The sequence below is a fragment of the Arvicanthis niloticus genome, chromosome 14 (assembly GCF_011762505.2).
Source record: "Arvicanthis niloticus isolate mArvNil1 chromosome 14, mArvNil1.pat.X, whole genome shotgun sequence".
NCBI classification, from domain to species: domain Eukaryota; kingdom Metazoa; phylum Chordata; class Mammalia; order Rodentia; family Muridae; genus Arvicanthis; species Arvicanthis niloticus.
Window position 1 is genome coordinate 2,010,002 of NC_047671.1, and position 13,962 is coordinate 2,023,963.

A 13,962-nucleotide genomic window follows, 5' to 3' on the forward strand; every position below is an offset into this window, starting at 1 on the left:
TACATTGTTATGCTTTACCCTAGGTCTAAAGCCAATGAATAGACTGTGGAAAGAAAAGGGAAAGATGAGTGGAGGGCTTTAATGATAAAATAATATTCCATAAGAAGATGTTGCATGACATTACATTAAAGCATGAAACCTGAAATTTCTCTTTGGAACAGTTTGATGAAGAGTGCCTCTGTTAATTTACAAGCAATTCTGCTAGGCTCCCTGCAGGGACCTAGCAACAGCTTCTGGCATCACCTAACACCATCACCAGCCTGCCAGGTGTGGCACATCAAAGGATCGTTCATCATCTTAGTTTTTGCTCTTTCTCTCTGTGTCTATTCCCACTTGTTCCAGGCCAGACTCTCTTTCCCCTTTCCTTCCTTCTTTCTGTCCTTCTCTTTCCCTGCTTCTCTACCCTCCTGGCTCTGCTCCCATCAGTATGCTGCTTCACCAGGCCCTCTTTCCCTCTCCTTACCCCAAATAAACCTTCTTTATACCGGGTCTGTCCTATGACATGATTTCTCAGGCTGCCAGGTACCTGCCTTCCGCTGTGCTATTTTACGTAACAGTCTCTTCATGTCAATAGGACAGTAATGTAATTAGGGACAAATCAGACATATATAGCAGACAACTCACACAGACTAACCAGTAACCACAAACCTCAGATAGATGGAAGACAGGGAGCGAAGTAGAGGATTCAAATTTGGACTCACTTATATCCTAATCTATAGGTAGGACAGAGGGAGTGAATGAGGAGGAGGAAGAGGAAGAAGAGGAGGAGGAGGAGGAGGAGGAGGAGGAGGAGGAGGAGGAGGAGGAGGAGGAGGAGAGAGATAGACAGAGACAGAGACAGAGACAGAGAGACAGAGAGACAGAGAGATTCTAGATGTGGGCTTTTGAAACCTCTAGGTTAAAAAAACCGCTAGGAAAAAAAATCTCCTTGAAGCTATACCACTTAATCCTTCCTAAACAGTACACCAAATGGGAACCAAACATTCGAACCTATGAGTGAGCCTATGCAGGCCACTCTCATTCAAAACTCTATACTAAAAATGGCTTTGCCCTGTATTTATTGACTAACACAAGCAATACTATATGGGGAAAACAAAATTAAACTTGACAGAATATATCGTTAACAGTGCTACAAGAGAAGTTTCTTTAATGAACCCATGTGACCCAAAGAGCATTCACAATCACAGATGTCTATCTAGAAAAACATGCTGTTTCTAACACTTATGGTTAACATTTGTTTTTGTTTAATGTTACTTTCAGCAGTTTGACTTCTTCAGCAAGTCACAAATACATATACACAAACAAAATATACAACTACACATATACACAAACAAAAATATGTTATTCTGAGTCATTGCATGGAAGACTACATAATTAAAGGTTTAAGCTATGCATCTAGTTTAGGTTGTCAAAGCTGATTTTATGGGTAATCCAAGGGATACTAAGGAAAGTTACATTGTTCTCTTACAGACAGGCTAAACTTAAACAGGTTGAACACACAGTTGGTCATCAAATTAAGTACATAGTCTTAAATGATCTCAAGGCATTTTATTAACTTTGTTAGAAGATCTTGAAGAAGTTTCAGTCTTTTTGCAAGCACTGGGATAGCTGGGATTAGCAGTCATAAAGCACAGTTTATATGCAAACTGGATTCCTGGTAGTCAACTGTTACGAGATTAGAGTTGGGACTTCAAGAAGAAAAGGTTTTTGTTAGTTTTGTCTATGATTTTATCGATCAGCAAAACTTTACTTTTCTTCTTTTTATTTCCGGGATTTTGCCAGTAAGTTTACCAATTAGAAGATCTTGAAGAAGTTTCAGTCTTTTTGCAAGCACTGGGATAGCTGGGATTAGCAGTCATAAAGCACAGTTTATATGCAAACTGGATTCCTGGTAGTCAACTGTTACGAGATTAGAGTTGGGACTTCAAGAAGAAAAGGTTTTTGTTAGTTTTGTCTATGATTTTATCGATCAGCAAAACTTTACTTTTCTTCTTTTTATTTCCGGGATTTTGCCAGTAAGTTTACCATATTGTCATTTTGTCTTCTACAACATTTGGCATATATGGTACAATTAGTTGGAGAAAGGCGTTTTTGTTTAACTATGTATCTACAATACGTGTAGTCAGCTCTTTACTTAACTATGTATCTACAACGCGTGCAGTCAGCTCTTTACAAACAGGCAAATTGAAGTCACTATGAATGCTATCATTTTCCCCATTTTTATTAGTTCTTTGAGAATTTTATGCAGTGCCTGTTCATCGTGTTTACCCCATGCTTCAAACTTTCCACTTTTACCCTACCCTTTTATACCTATTCAACTTTATTTCAGTTAAGTACATTTGGTCCTGCTTGTATATTCCTGGGTGTGTTCCCTTCCACTGAAAAAAATTGACTCTCCTGCACCCCGAAGTTATCAATTGCTAATGGCTTCTTTTTTGTTGTTGTTTTTTGTTTTTTTTTGTTTGTTTTGTTTTTTGTTTTTTGTTTTTTTGAGACAGGTTTGGCTGTCCTGAAACTCACTCTGTAGACCAGGCTGACCTTGAACTCAGAAATCTGCCTGCCTCTGCCTCCCAGGTGCTGGGACTAAAGGTGTGTGCCACCACCGCCCGCTAATGGCTTCTTATCTGGGATTTTTAGTCAGACTGAATTTGTATGGGCCTGTGCAACCTCTCAACTGTTATGACTTCAAATGTGAAAGTGCCCTACTGCTTCTTGCAAACATTTTTTTCTTGTAGTCATTCAATGCCTATGGCATTTATTTTCATTCTGCTTTCTCTTCTATAGCACTCTCCTAGCTATTAGAGGTGTGACTGTGATGTAGGTGTGTTGTGAAGGCCACAGTCTCTGCAACTTGACAAGTTATGGGACTGAGTTAATTATCATCTACTGCAAATGGAAACTATGCTTGCGATTTCTGCATATTATATGGTTTAAGATTTGCTGTCCTTAGCAATGGGGTCTTATCAATAAGTTCAGGAAAAACAAACAAACAAACAAACAAACAATAGTACCGGCCATGGCTTGTGATATTTGGAGCTCTATGGACTCTCATTGACCAACAACTCAAAAAAGTAACACATTCTTGTCATTCCTTGTCATCTCTCTCTCTCCATAAGTACGTTTCTGGAGTAGTAGGTTACCATATAACTTCTAAAATGTCTTTAGTGTTAGTTATCATAGTCTCATCTTCAACACTGCCTTCCTGTCCCCACTCTACCATTTCTGTTCCATTATTCTTTTTAGCCCCTTATATTACTGTGCTCTGATTTCTCTCCCTTGAATGTCATTTCCCCCACCATGGCCCCTTAGTATTTTCCTGATTTTCATGGGCATTTCAAATGATATCTGAAGATTAAGATAACATTCAAAAATGAGAAAAATCATGAAACCTTTATCTTTCTGGGTATCAGCTACTTTTTTTTTTTTTTTTTTTTAATATTTAAGGAATAGTCACACTGATTTCATTGGTGGCTACATCAATTCACATTCCTAATACCAATAAATGCTTCTTTCCTCACATCCACAGCAGCATGTCATTATTTGTTTTCATTTTATTATTTTATTCTTGAGATTATAATTATATTTCTCTCCCCTTTTCTCCATAGAAACCATCACATATACTCCTCCAACTCTCAAATTCATGGCCATTTTCACCAAATATTCATATACACATACACATAGGCATACACATATACATACACACTGTGGATAGCCCAGCCTTGTATTTTGATGCTAATTCCCGTTTCCTGTGAAGGGCTGTAGAGGAGGAGTGAATCATTACACAGGTGAATTCTAATGAACCTTTTGCCCATCTTAATTTGTAAAATAAAGTCTGGAGACAGTGATCAGGCAGAAGAAGGGGAGGTGGAGAAATAAAGGTTGGTGGGAAGAGAGCAGAGGGAGGAGAGGGAAGACTACAATGGAGGACGATGGAGGAGGACAGAGAAGTAGGAGGTGGAAGGACAAGCACATGGCTTGGAAAACCAGAATAGAGTAGTGTATTGGTGAATCTGCCCAATCTAGGCATGCAGCATATATTCATAATTATTGAGATGTGTTTTCATTTATCGGTCCTATTTGGGTTGGAGATTTACAGCAACACATATACATACACATACATATATAATTTGTACACACACACACACACATATACATACATACACACACACAAGCTGTTTATTCCATATAATGCTACTTGTCGGTGTGTTTCAGGAACAATAATTTAGCACTGGACAGCCAATTGGTATTATTTTCCTTGAGAAGACCACCTTTCTCACCCCAGCTTTCACATGTAGGTATTTGTGTCAGGTTGAGGCCTTAAGAGCATTTCCCTGTTCACTTTAGCACATCCATTGGTATCATCTTTGTTCAGCTCACATTTGATCAGTCATGATGAGGAGACTTTAAATGGATGTAGCTTCTGATATTACTAGGAGACATAATCACACATATCTACTGGCTCTTATAGTCTTTCAACCTGCTTGTACACAATTACCTGAGCCAGAGTGCTTTTTAGATAGATCCAGCGAGACTACGCTCCACAACTCTCCATTTTGATTGGCCATACTCTACAGGTCTCTATCTATTACAAAGATCAATTTTCTTGATGAAGGGTAAAGACTACAGTTATCTTTGGGTAGAAAAATAAATGTTCATAGATTGTTCCTAGCAATTATTCTGGCTCAGTAAATTAGTGGTTGTAGATTCTCCTCCAACAAACATGACTTTACTAAGCACTGATTAGTTATCCAGGTTTTCAGTACATGATATGATTTCCTTCTTTTAGAGTGTGCCTTAAACTGATGGTACTGCCAAGATACTTTCCACCATGTAATAGGTAGTTTTGATAGGTATAATAATAGTACGGGTGATATTTGTAGGCTTTTGGGACTTTCAGTATGTCTTTTCAGGCCCTTCTGGCTTTAAGGGTGTCTGTTAACTAAGCAGTTATAATTGTTATTATGTCTTCCTTTATAAATGATTGGACATTTTACTATGCAGCTTTCAATGTCTTTTGTGTTTCTGTGTTGCTAGTGTTTTAAGTTTAACATATTGTTATAGATTTATTTTTTGGTCTTGTCTGTTCTGTAGTCCTCTAGCACCTGGATAGTCACCCCCTTTTTAGGTTTGAAAACTTATCTTGTATAATTTTATTGATTATATTCACTTTGCATTTACTACGGTTTTGTTCTCCCTCTATGCTAATTACTCATGTTAAGTTTTTTGATGTCATTCCCAAACTTTCTCATGTTACTTTCATTTGTACTTTAAATTTTTTCATTGACATTTACTGGGTAACCCAATTCCTCTGTTTTGTCTTCCATCTCTACCTCTCTGCATTTGATATGATCCATTCTGTTGTTTAAGTTTTAAAAAACCACTGAGGTTTTTAAAGCTATTTATTGAAAGTTTCATTTTCAGCATAATTTTAGTTTAGATTTTCTTTACAAAAAAAACAAAACAAAACACCCCTCTACTACCATTACTATTACCATATCACCACCACCACTAATGTTTCATACTGCACTTTCATACCTTGGCTTGACTTCCTTATTTTATTCATTTATTTATCATTGTGTTATTTGAATTGTTTGGGCATAGTTATAATTTTCCTTTAGAATTCTTTGAAAGTTCTTCCATGTCATTTTCATTAGGTGCCATCATTATGGTGTTCATGTTTTTGGAGGGTGACATGCTTTTTGTTTTTCTATTGTTATTGTTGTTTATTTTGCGTACTGTGTTGGGATTGGTACAACTGGAGTTAGTTTGGTGGTTGAGTTTTTTAATCTTTCATTTTGAATGAAATCACATTTTATCTATGATCAGAGTTATTTATCATGCTCAGGAAAGGGTTAAATCGTGGCAGGGTTGGGATATTTTTTCCCCATTAATTAATTTATTTATTCACTTTATATCCAGATAACAGTTCCCCTTTCCTCCCCATACCCTCTTCACACAGCCTCTTCACTCTTCTTTCTCTTCTGAGAAGGGAAAGGTACCAACCCACTCTAGCACATCAAGTCATTGCAGGACTAGATATATCTTCTCCCACTGAGGCAGACAAGGCAGCCCAGTTTGGGGAACAGGATCTACAGGCAGGCCACAGAATCAGGGTGAGCCCTTGATCCAGTTGTTGGAGGACCTGCATCAAGACCAAGGTGTACATCTGCTACATATATGTGCAGAAGGCTTTGGTCCAACCCATGTATGCTCTTTGGTTGGTGGTCCAGTCTCTGGGAGTCCAGTCTCTGGTGGTCCAGTCTCTGGGGTCCATGTTAGGGGAGACTCCAGGCAATCTGTAATGATGACTCTAGCTGAGACTGATAGCAATGGGGTGTCTGGAGCCTGAAGTGGCTACCCCCTATAGCCAGGCAGGACTCCAAGTAGAGGAATAAGGACATTAACCCACTCAAAACACCTTGAACCCAAAATTTGTCCTGCCCATAAGAAGTGTATGGACAAAGATGGAGCAGGGACTGAGGATTGGCCAAACAATGAGTGGCCCAACTTGAGACCCATCCTATGGGGTTGAACCAATTTCTAATACTATTAATGATACTCTGCTATGCTTTCAGACTTGAGCCTAGCGTAACTGTCCTCTGAAAGAGTCTATACCCAGAAGCTCACCAAAACAGATGCAGATACCCACCCACAACAAACATTAGTTGGAGTTTGGGAAATCTTGTGTTGGGGGGGAGATTTGGAAAGAGTTGGGGGAGAGATTGAGGAACCTGAAGAGTTTAGAGACTCCACAAGGAGAACAACCAGGTTAGGAGTTTGATTTGCTCTGTTTGGTGTTTTAGGAAATAGCCTTTATTGCAGGTCTTCTGTTTCTCTGCTGTAATCTGGTATCTTCAGTGGTTTGGTCAAGGAGCTTAAAACAAATTTCCTCCAGTATTGTGGACTAGGTCTGGGTCTGAAGGCAGAATAATGCAATTATGTCCCAGCAAGACAGGTGGCAAGACTTTGTGTCTCTGGGTTACCTATAGTGGGTGAAATTGTTTGAGTTTCTGTGTAACACATGTTAGCTAGAGAGTCCCAGGAATTCTATAGCCTGCAGTTAGACAAATCCCAAACAGAAAGGGCCAAGAACCTTTCCAGGGTGAATATCCCTGGAAAGAAGAACTGAAACTTGGGTGGTTTGAATGGAGGTGCTGGAAAAAGGCGTGTAGGTAGCCTACCTGGATCTCTGAGTTATGTGTTGGCTAGAGAACTCCTGGTAGCGAGCAGTGTGTGATCAGGCAAGCCCAATAGTAGTTTCTATCCTAATATTATATAAGAAGAATATGGCAACTTTTTTGTCTAAAAATCCATTGAAGATGACTAATTTCTTAAAACTCCTCATACTTACACTGACGATTGTACTTTTCATGTAACTTGTGTCAATGTCTTGGTCAAGCAAGTTGATCATTGACGATTAGAATGAAATAAAATTGTTTGCCATTTTTGAAATGTGCCTTTTGCCAAAATCAAAAGCCAGGGTTTTTATTGGCTATACTTTTTCTTACTTAGTTCAAATAACTGGCAGAAACAATATAAGGTCTCCTGGCTTAACAGGAAATGGTCCATAATGGCAGTGTAGCCTGGTTTATGGTAGTAGAAACTTGAGAAGAGATTTGTTTACAATTCTATAATTCAGGATACAGAGTGGTAGGCATGCATGAACTTGGGGCAAATATGGCTTTTGAAAGCTTCCCCCATTGGCATATGTCTAACACCTAGGATCTAGTTCCTAATGCAGTGCTACTAGTTAGTGATGTGTCTTCAAAACATACAAACCTTTGAGAACATACTGTTTTTAAACCATAGCAACCTTCTAAGAAGAAGCTCATTTAGCATTGTTTCAGGTTGTGTTTTGAAATACTTGCCAACTTAAAAAAAATCACATTGGAATGCAAGTAAGTGAAGGTAATACTATTTTGGAAACATGCTTTAACACATTTTAATTTACATAGAAATAAATCTCTCATAAGCTGTCATGTCACAACTATAGATTACTCACAGAAAATATCTAGTTTGCAAATCTACAAAATAGAAATGGAACACTTTGCTGCCAAATGTTGGAACCCGCACTGCCAAAAGCTTGGGGGATAAATTGTTAGAGCCTGCACTGCCCCAAGCTTGGGGTCTAAATTTTCCTGGCTCATTCATTTACTGCTGCTCTGGTCCTCGGGTCAGGGTTCAGAAAGAGAAAGTGAGGAAGGGCACGAAGGGACTCGAAGAATGGAGACCAGATAGAGTGTGATTCAGTCCAGTTTTATTCTCATGTCTCTCTCTCTCTTCCTCCAGTCTCTTGGCTTCTGTCTTTCCAAGTCCCAAGTCCTAAGTCCACTCTCTTCTCTCTGCCTTTAGCTTTTTATATCACTCTTAAGACTCACTTCTTAAGTCACGCCTTTAAGTCATGCCCTTAACTCTCACACACTCAAGGGAAAATCCTGGATATATAAAACAAGATGTTATCAGAGTGTGCTCAGCTGTTGTAGGCTGTTGAAAACAAATCTCTTGTCAGGGTATATGGCTTGAGATGGCTGCAAAGATGATAGCTGCCTTCTGTTGGCTCCCCACAAAAGCTGATCCTAGTGTTGCAGTTTTAGGAAGCCTTCTGGATGATTTCTCATTTCTGTGCTATCCCCTCTTCTCTGCTATGTTTCCTGTCCTGAAATATATATTCTCACATTGGAACTTTGTATTTCTGGTAGTGATAACTGCAGAGAAAAAGAAAAATGACATGAGCTTATAATCAATGTTTCTTTTTTTTATTGGATATTTTATTTACATTTCAGATGCTATCCCCTTTCCCCATTTCCGACCCCCCCAGAAAACCCCTGTCCCATGCCCCCTATCCCATGACCCCTTCAATGTTTCTAGTTTCCTATCACCATTAGAAAAATATACAGAGACAAAACTAAGAAATTGTGAGAAAGTTTTATTACAGAGTATGCACTCTAGGTGTTTAGGCTGAATGGGACTCACAGACATTTGTGGTACATTTTTCTTCAATAAACTTAATGGAGAAAAGAATTATCCATGGAAAAAATGAAAAAAAAATAGAAATAAATTGTATTTACTTTCTCTCATTGCTTCATATGAATTTTTCTGTTTTATAGGTTTGTTTGTTATTGCTTTCATTGATGTCTGAGACTGAGTTTGACATAACTTAAGCTAGCTTTGAATTACTGTTATATCTGCCTTATTTTCCCAAGTGCTGGAATTACAGGTACTAGCTGCTATGCAAGACAAGTTTTCTGAATATGTCATGGCATCAGATGTCATAACAGGACGAGCTAAAATCACAATCCTGCTAATATGGAACCATCATACAATGAGACAAAAAATGGCTAATGGTTAATTATATTTCTCTAGGCCACAGGGGTTGCAGTTGGCTCTGATAATGTCTTATAACAGAACAGTAGCATGACTCTTGGGAAAACAAGTTTATTTGCTTATTTTTTCTGTACAATGACCTAACATTTTTACAGTTTGTTCTTTGTGAAAAATATTTAAATTTTATTAATTGCAACTTACATTCTTTCTAAACATGATGTCTTTACTGGGCATGAAGATGGGCTTCAAGTAGGTTGCAAGCTTTATGAAATCACATGCAAGGTGTTTGTTTATGTGCACACATGCATACCACTTTCATAATATTAGTTTAATTGCTTTTGTTAGATTCTCTCAGTGATCAGTGATTATGAAACTAAGGACTAGAAAATGGAAGAGAAATGTACTGGACTGTGAATAGCACTCTACCCCAGCTGGGAGCAATACAAGCTGGGCTACACAAGCACTCCCTAAGCTCTCCAGAGACTCTCCCACTTCCAGCACTGCCTTTGATGGAGGATTTTGAAAAGGACTCCCATTACAACACAATTAGTTCTTTAGTGCACTGTAAAGGCACTCTGTAGAGTACTCCAGGGTTCATAAAGAAGTAAAGAAAGTGTCCAGAGCAGGTGGGAGAGAAGAGAGAAGCAACAGGAAAACCTGTAATGGAGTGAAAAGAGTGACTAAGAGCTGCTGATGACAAGCTGCTCTCTACAGTATGAATCAGTTCCAGCCCTAGGATGAAACACTAGGCTTGAGGTTTATAGTTGATGTTAGATTTAAGAATTCATGGAAGCTTATGGAAATATCTTAAGGACAGCATGAGCAGACAAATGTAGTTTGTTACTTTAAGAGCACCAGTGTTTAACCTATAGAATTTTAAAGGGAGAATACTGTGCCTAGTCAGTCAACAACCAGATGCCTACATAATTTATTTTCAAGAAGTAAGCAATTCAAAAAAAAAAAAAAAACAAATCAAAAAAACAAAGCTGGGCAGTGGTGGCGCATCTCAGCACTTGGGAGGCAGAGGCAGGTGGATATCTGAGTTCAAGGCCAGCCTGTTCTGCAGAGTGAGGTCCAGGACAGCCAGGGCTACATAGAGAAACCCTGTTTTGGAAAAAAAAGCAAAGAAGTAAGCAATTCTTATTTTGTTCTATAGATTTATAAGATTATAATAACCAATTCTGAGTTAGCAATAAGACAGACCCTGGGAAAAGTTGACCAACTCAAAACACAATTGATTTTTTGTTTGTTTGTTTGTTTGGTTGGTTGGTTGGTTTTGTTTGTGTATGCTTTTTGTTTTGGTATTTTTAATCTTATTATTCTCTTCTCTTTTCAAAAATTTGTTTTGGTTTTCAGTTTTTGGTAGTTTTTCCTTTTCTCTGAGAGAGAGAGTATAGAGGAAATCTCTTATGTATTGTATGGAAGCATCATTTGCCAATAAAAGTCTGATGGTCAATGAGATGAGGCAGGATTAGAACATAGGACATCCGGAGGAGAAAGAAAAGGACTCTGGGAGTTAACAGGGAGCAGGAGATTTTTGTCCTGGGCTGCAGGAGATGGATACATGAAACTGAGGAGAGGTAAATACCCATGTGGCACATATGGACGGGAATTAAATAGGTTATATAAGATATAAGCTAGTAGAAGTAGGTGAACCATATTGAAGCCTTATTTCTTGACTATTTTTACTCACAACTGCTCTCATTTTGGGCATTTAGACCAGTTAATGTATTTAACTCTTCTAGTCAAATAGCAAAATTTTATCTCTTCCTTAATGAAATTTTTGAGATAAATATGTATGTTTACCCATATGGGTATTTATGAAAATGTGGTTTTAAATATATTGATTGTATATGCATCATATATTTTGTATTTGATATATTTTCTATGAAGATATACATAGTTGTTTTTCTGATTAAGTTATAAAACATGGCCTCCTCTACACATTAAATGATGCATTCTCTCATTTATAAGGACATGCATGTCTTTTCTCTCAGATGTGCTTGCCGTTCTAGTTAGTTCCACATGTTATCTTTGGCTTACTGTTCATTCAGACAAATGGAATACGGTAAAACCGTTCTCTGTGGATGTGTGTCATCTCTGAGTTTCTTTATAAGGGTTGATGTTTCTCTGTCTTGTTCTTTGTGTTGACTGCATTGCTTCTTCTTTCCCTGTACCCATGCATCCCCCACTATACAGTGTAACTTTCATATTTGCTTTTAACATCAACCCTATTCACTTTTGTTTACAATTTTTGGGGACTATTTGTTTGAGCATTACCTATGTCAGCATATCCTGTTGGATATTTTCTGTTTTGTACCTTTCTGAAAAAAACAGTTTTCTCTTCTCTCAGCCAGTATAGCAGTCTGTCTTGAGTAGAAATATTTTCTGTGCATAGCATTGGATGACACATTTTCTGTTGATTTTGCTACTTTAGTGTACAATATGTTTTAAATTTATTTTCCATTTTAGCTATGCAAATCACAATAACATTTAATTTATTTTTCTGAACTTTCATACTTTCATTTGGTTAGCAATCCTGTCAGATTATCCCCCATAAACAATCCCTCAGTAATCATTGTCCTCTACTCTAAAAGATGTCTTTGCTCCAAACATAAGTTGTGTGCATATTTTATACGCTTATACTCATTCCTTTCTTCTCCCTCTGCATAACCATATATGTATTTCATTATCACGAGGGAAAAATAACAGCATAATATCACTTTTCTCTTTCATCTTAGTCTAGAATAGTGACTCCAAGTCCTCTCACTTCTGTTTCCTACACTGTGAAAATCTGGACAGGCTTTTATGTCTTCCTTTCTTCTGTGTCCCTAAGGCTAAGGTTTTACCTTGATATTTTATTTCATTTAATTCCAAAATCTTTTAAGGCATGCTAACTCTGTGTAATTTTGTGTGTGTATGTGTGTGTGTATGTGTGTGTGTGTGTGTGTTCCATTTCAGGAATCATTATTTATTATTACTATTATCTTCTAGAAAAGAGTACCATTATCACCTTTTTGACATAACTCTTCATAGATGCTCAATGCTTTCTCTTGTCAATTTCAGACTTTTTACCTGATCTCTTAATATTTGAACAGACACTTTCTCAGTAGAAGTTTTATGGGTAACAGAGATACTGAATATTTCCTATATTGTTCTAATATACAGAGTACAACCTCCATTGAAAGCCTCTTCATGTTAAGCTGTTAGTACCTTGTGGGAGTACCCCTTTCTTCACAACTCTATTGTCTGCCTTTTACTTCACCATCTTTAGACAAGCTACTCTTGGATCCTCCCTCCCAGTCTCTCTCTCTCTCTCTCTCTCTCTCTCTCTCTCTCTCTCTCTCTCTCTCTCTCTCTCTCCTCTCTTTGTGATGCTTATTTACAAAATATTCAATCCTGGACATGGACCTAATACTAAGGTAGTAGTCTCATGTTTACAGTTGTCTGTAGGGACAAAGAGTGTATACCACTACAACATTAAGGGACAAAGAACATTGTCTTATTCTTCTCTTCCTCCCTAGCACTGTGAGTACCAAGCAGAGAACACACTAATATCGCACCTTCATCAATTTTTAGGCATAGATTATTGTCTGCATTGAGTTCCACTTAGACAACTATTACCTCATTGCAAACAGATTCCTGGGCATTTTGTTTTCTCCATTAAGATATAGTTTAGATGGGAAAGAACACTTTTCTGTGCTACTTTGCTGTGTTATCACTAATGCTTAAACAAATACCTAGTGTAATTTAATGAATGAATAGGTGTACTTTCAAAGTAATATTGAATAGTAAACTGGTATGAAGTTTTGAAAATGTTTGCTTGTAAGAACTTTCTAAGTGTTAGTCCCTTTATGTTATAATACAACTTTTTTTTCTGTAAAAGGTATGCAAAACTTTCATGATTTGTGAGAATAATATTTAACAGTATCAATCTTTACATTTACCTTTATTTTTACTGAATGATGAAAGACAAATTATTAATCATGTAATGAATGTTAAGAGGCTTTAAACCTGTAAAGATGAGTTTTAGTATGTGTCTCCTAAAACACAAATGCCCTCAAAGATTTTCACCCTAAGAATAGTAGATAAAATATATTTTTACTAAGTATTAATTTATTGACAACAGTGTTTGGCTCCTTCCTGTGACGTATGTGTCATCTGGATTACAAAGAAATTCAAAGTGAAGGCCATGACTAGTGGACAGGAGTAAACTCATCCTCTTTATCTATAGTGAAAACAATTATAGAAATATGGGTTCATGTTGAATAAGTGGTGTCTATACATGGGGAAGTTAACAATGATAGGTTGAGGACTTGAGACAGTGTCATAATCAAAGCCATATGTCTATTTTCTGGCCCCCAAAAGGAAAATATAAGCCTATGTATGCTATCACCCTGGGCTACACATATATTCTAAAAGTAAAATTATAAAAAGCATGCCATGACTGACAGACAGACTGTCACCATTAGTTTATATGAAAGAAGAAATATTCTAAATTGTATTGTACAGGAAGCATTGGAAATTAAAATTTTTACTGACATAGCATGTAATTTGCGACCTTTCTCCCCCCTCCCTTTCACTTTGGTCTCAATTTGAAAAAAGCAAGTGTTTTCTACCTACAGGAGACTTGAATGC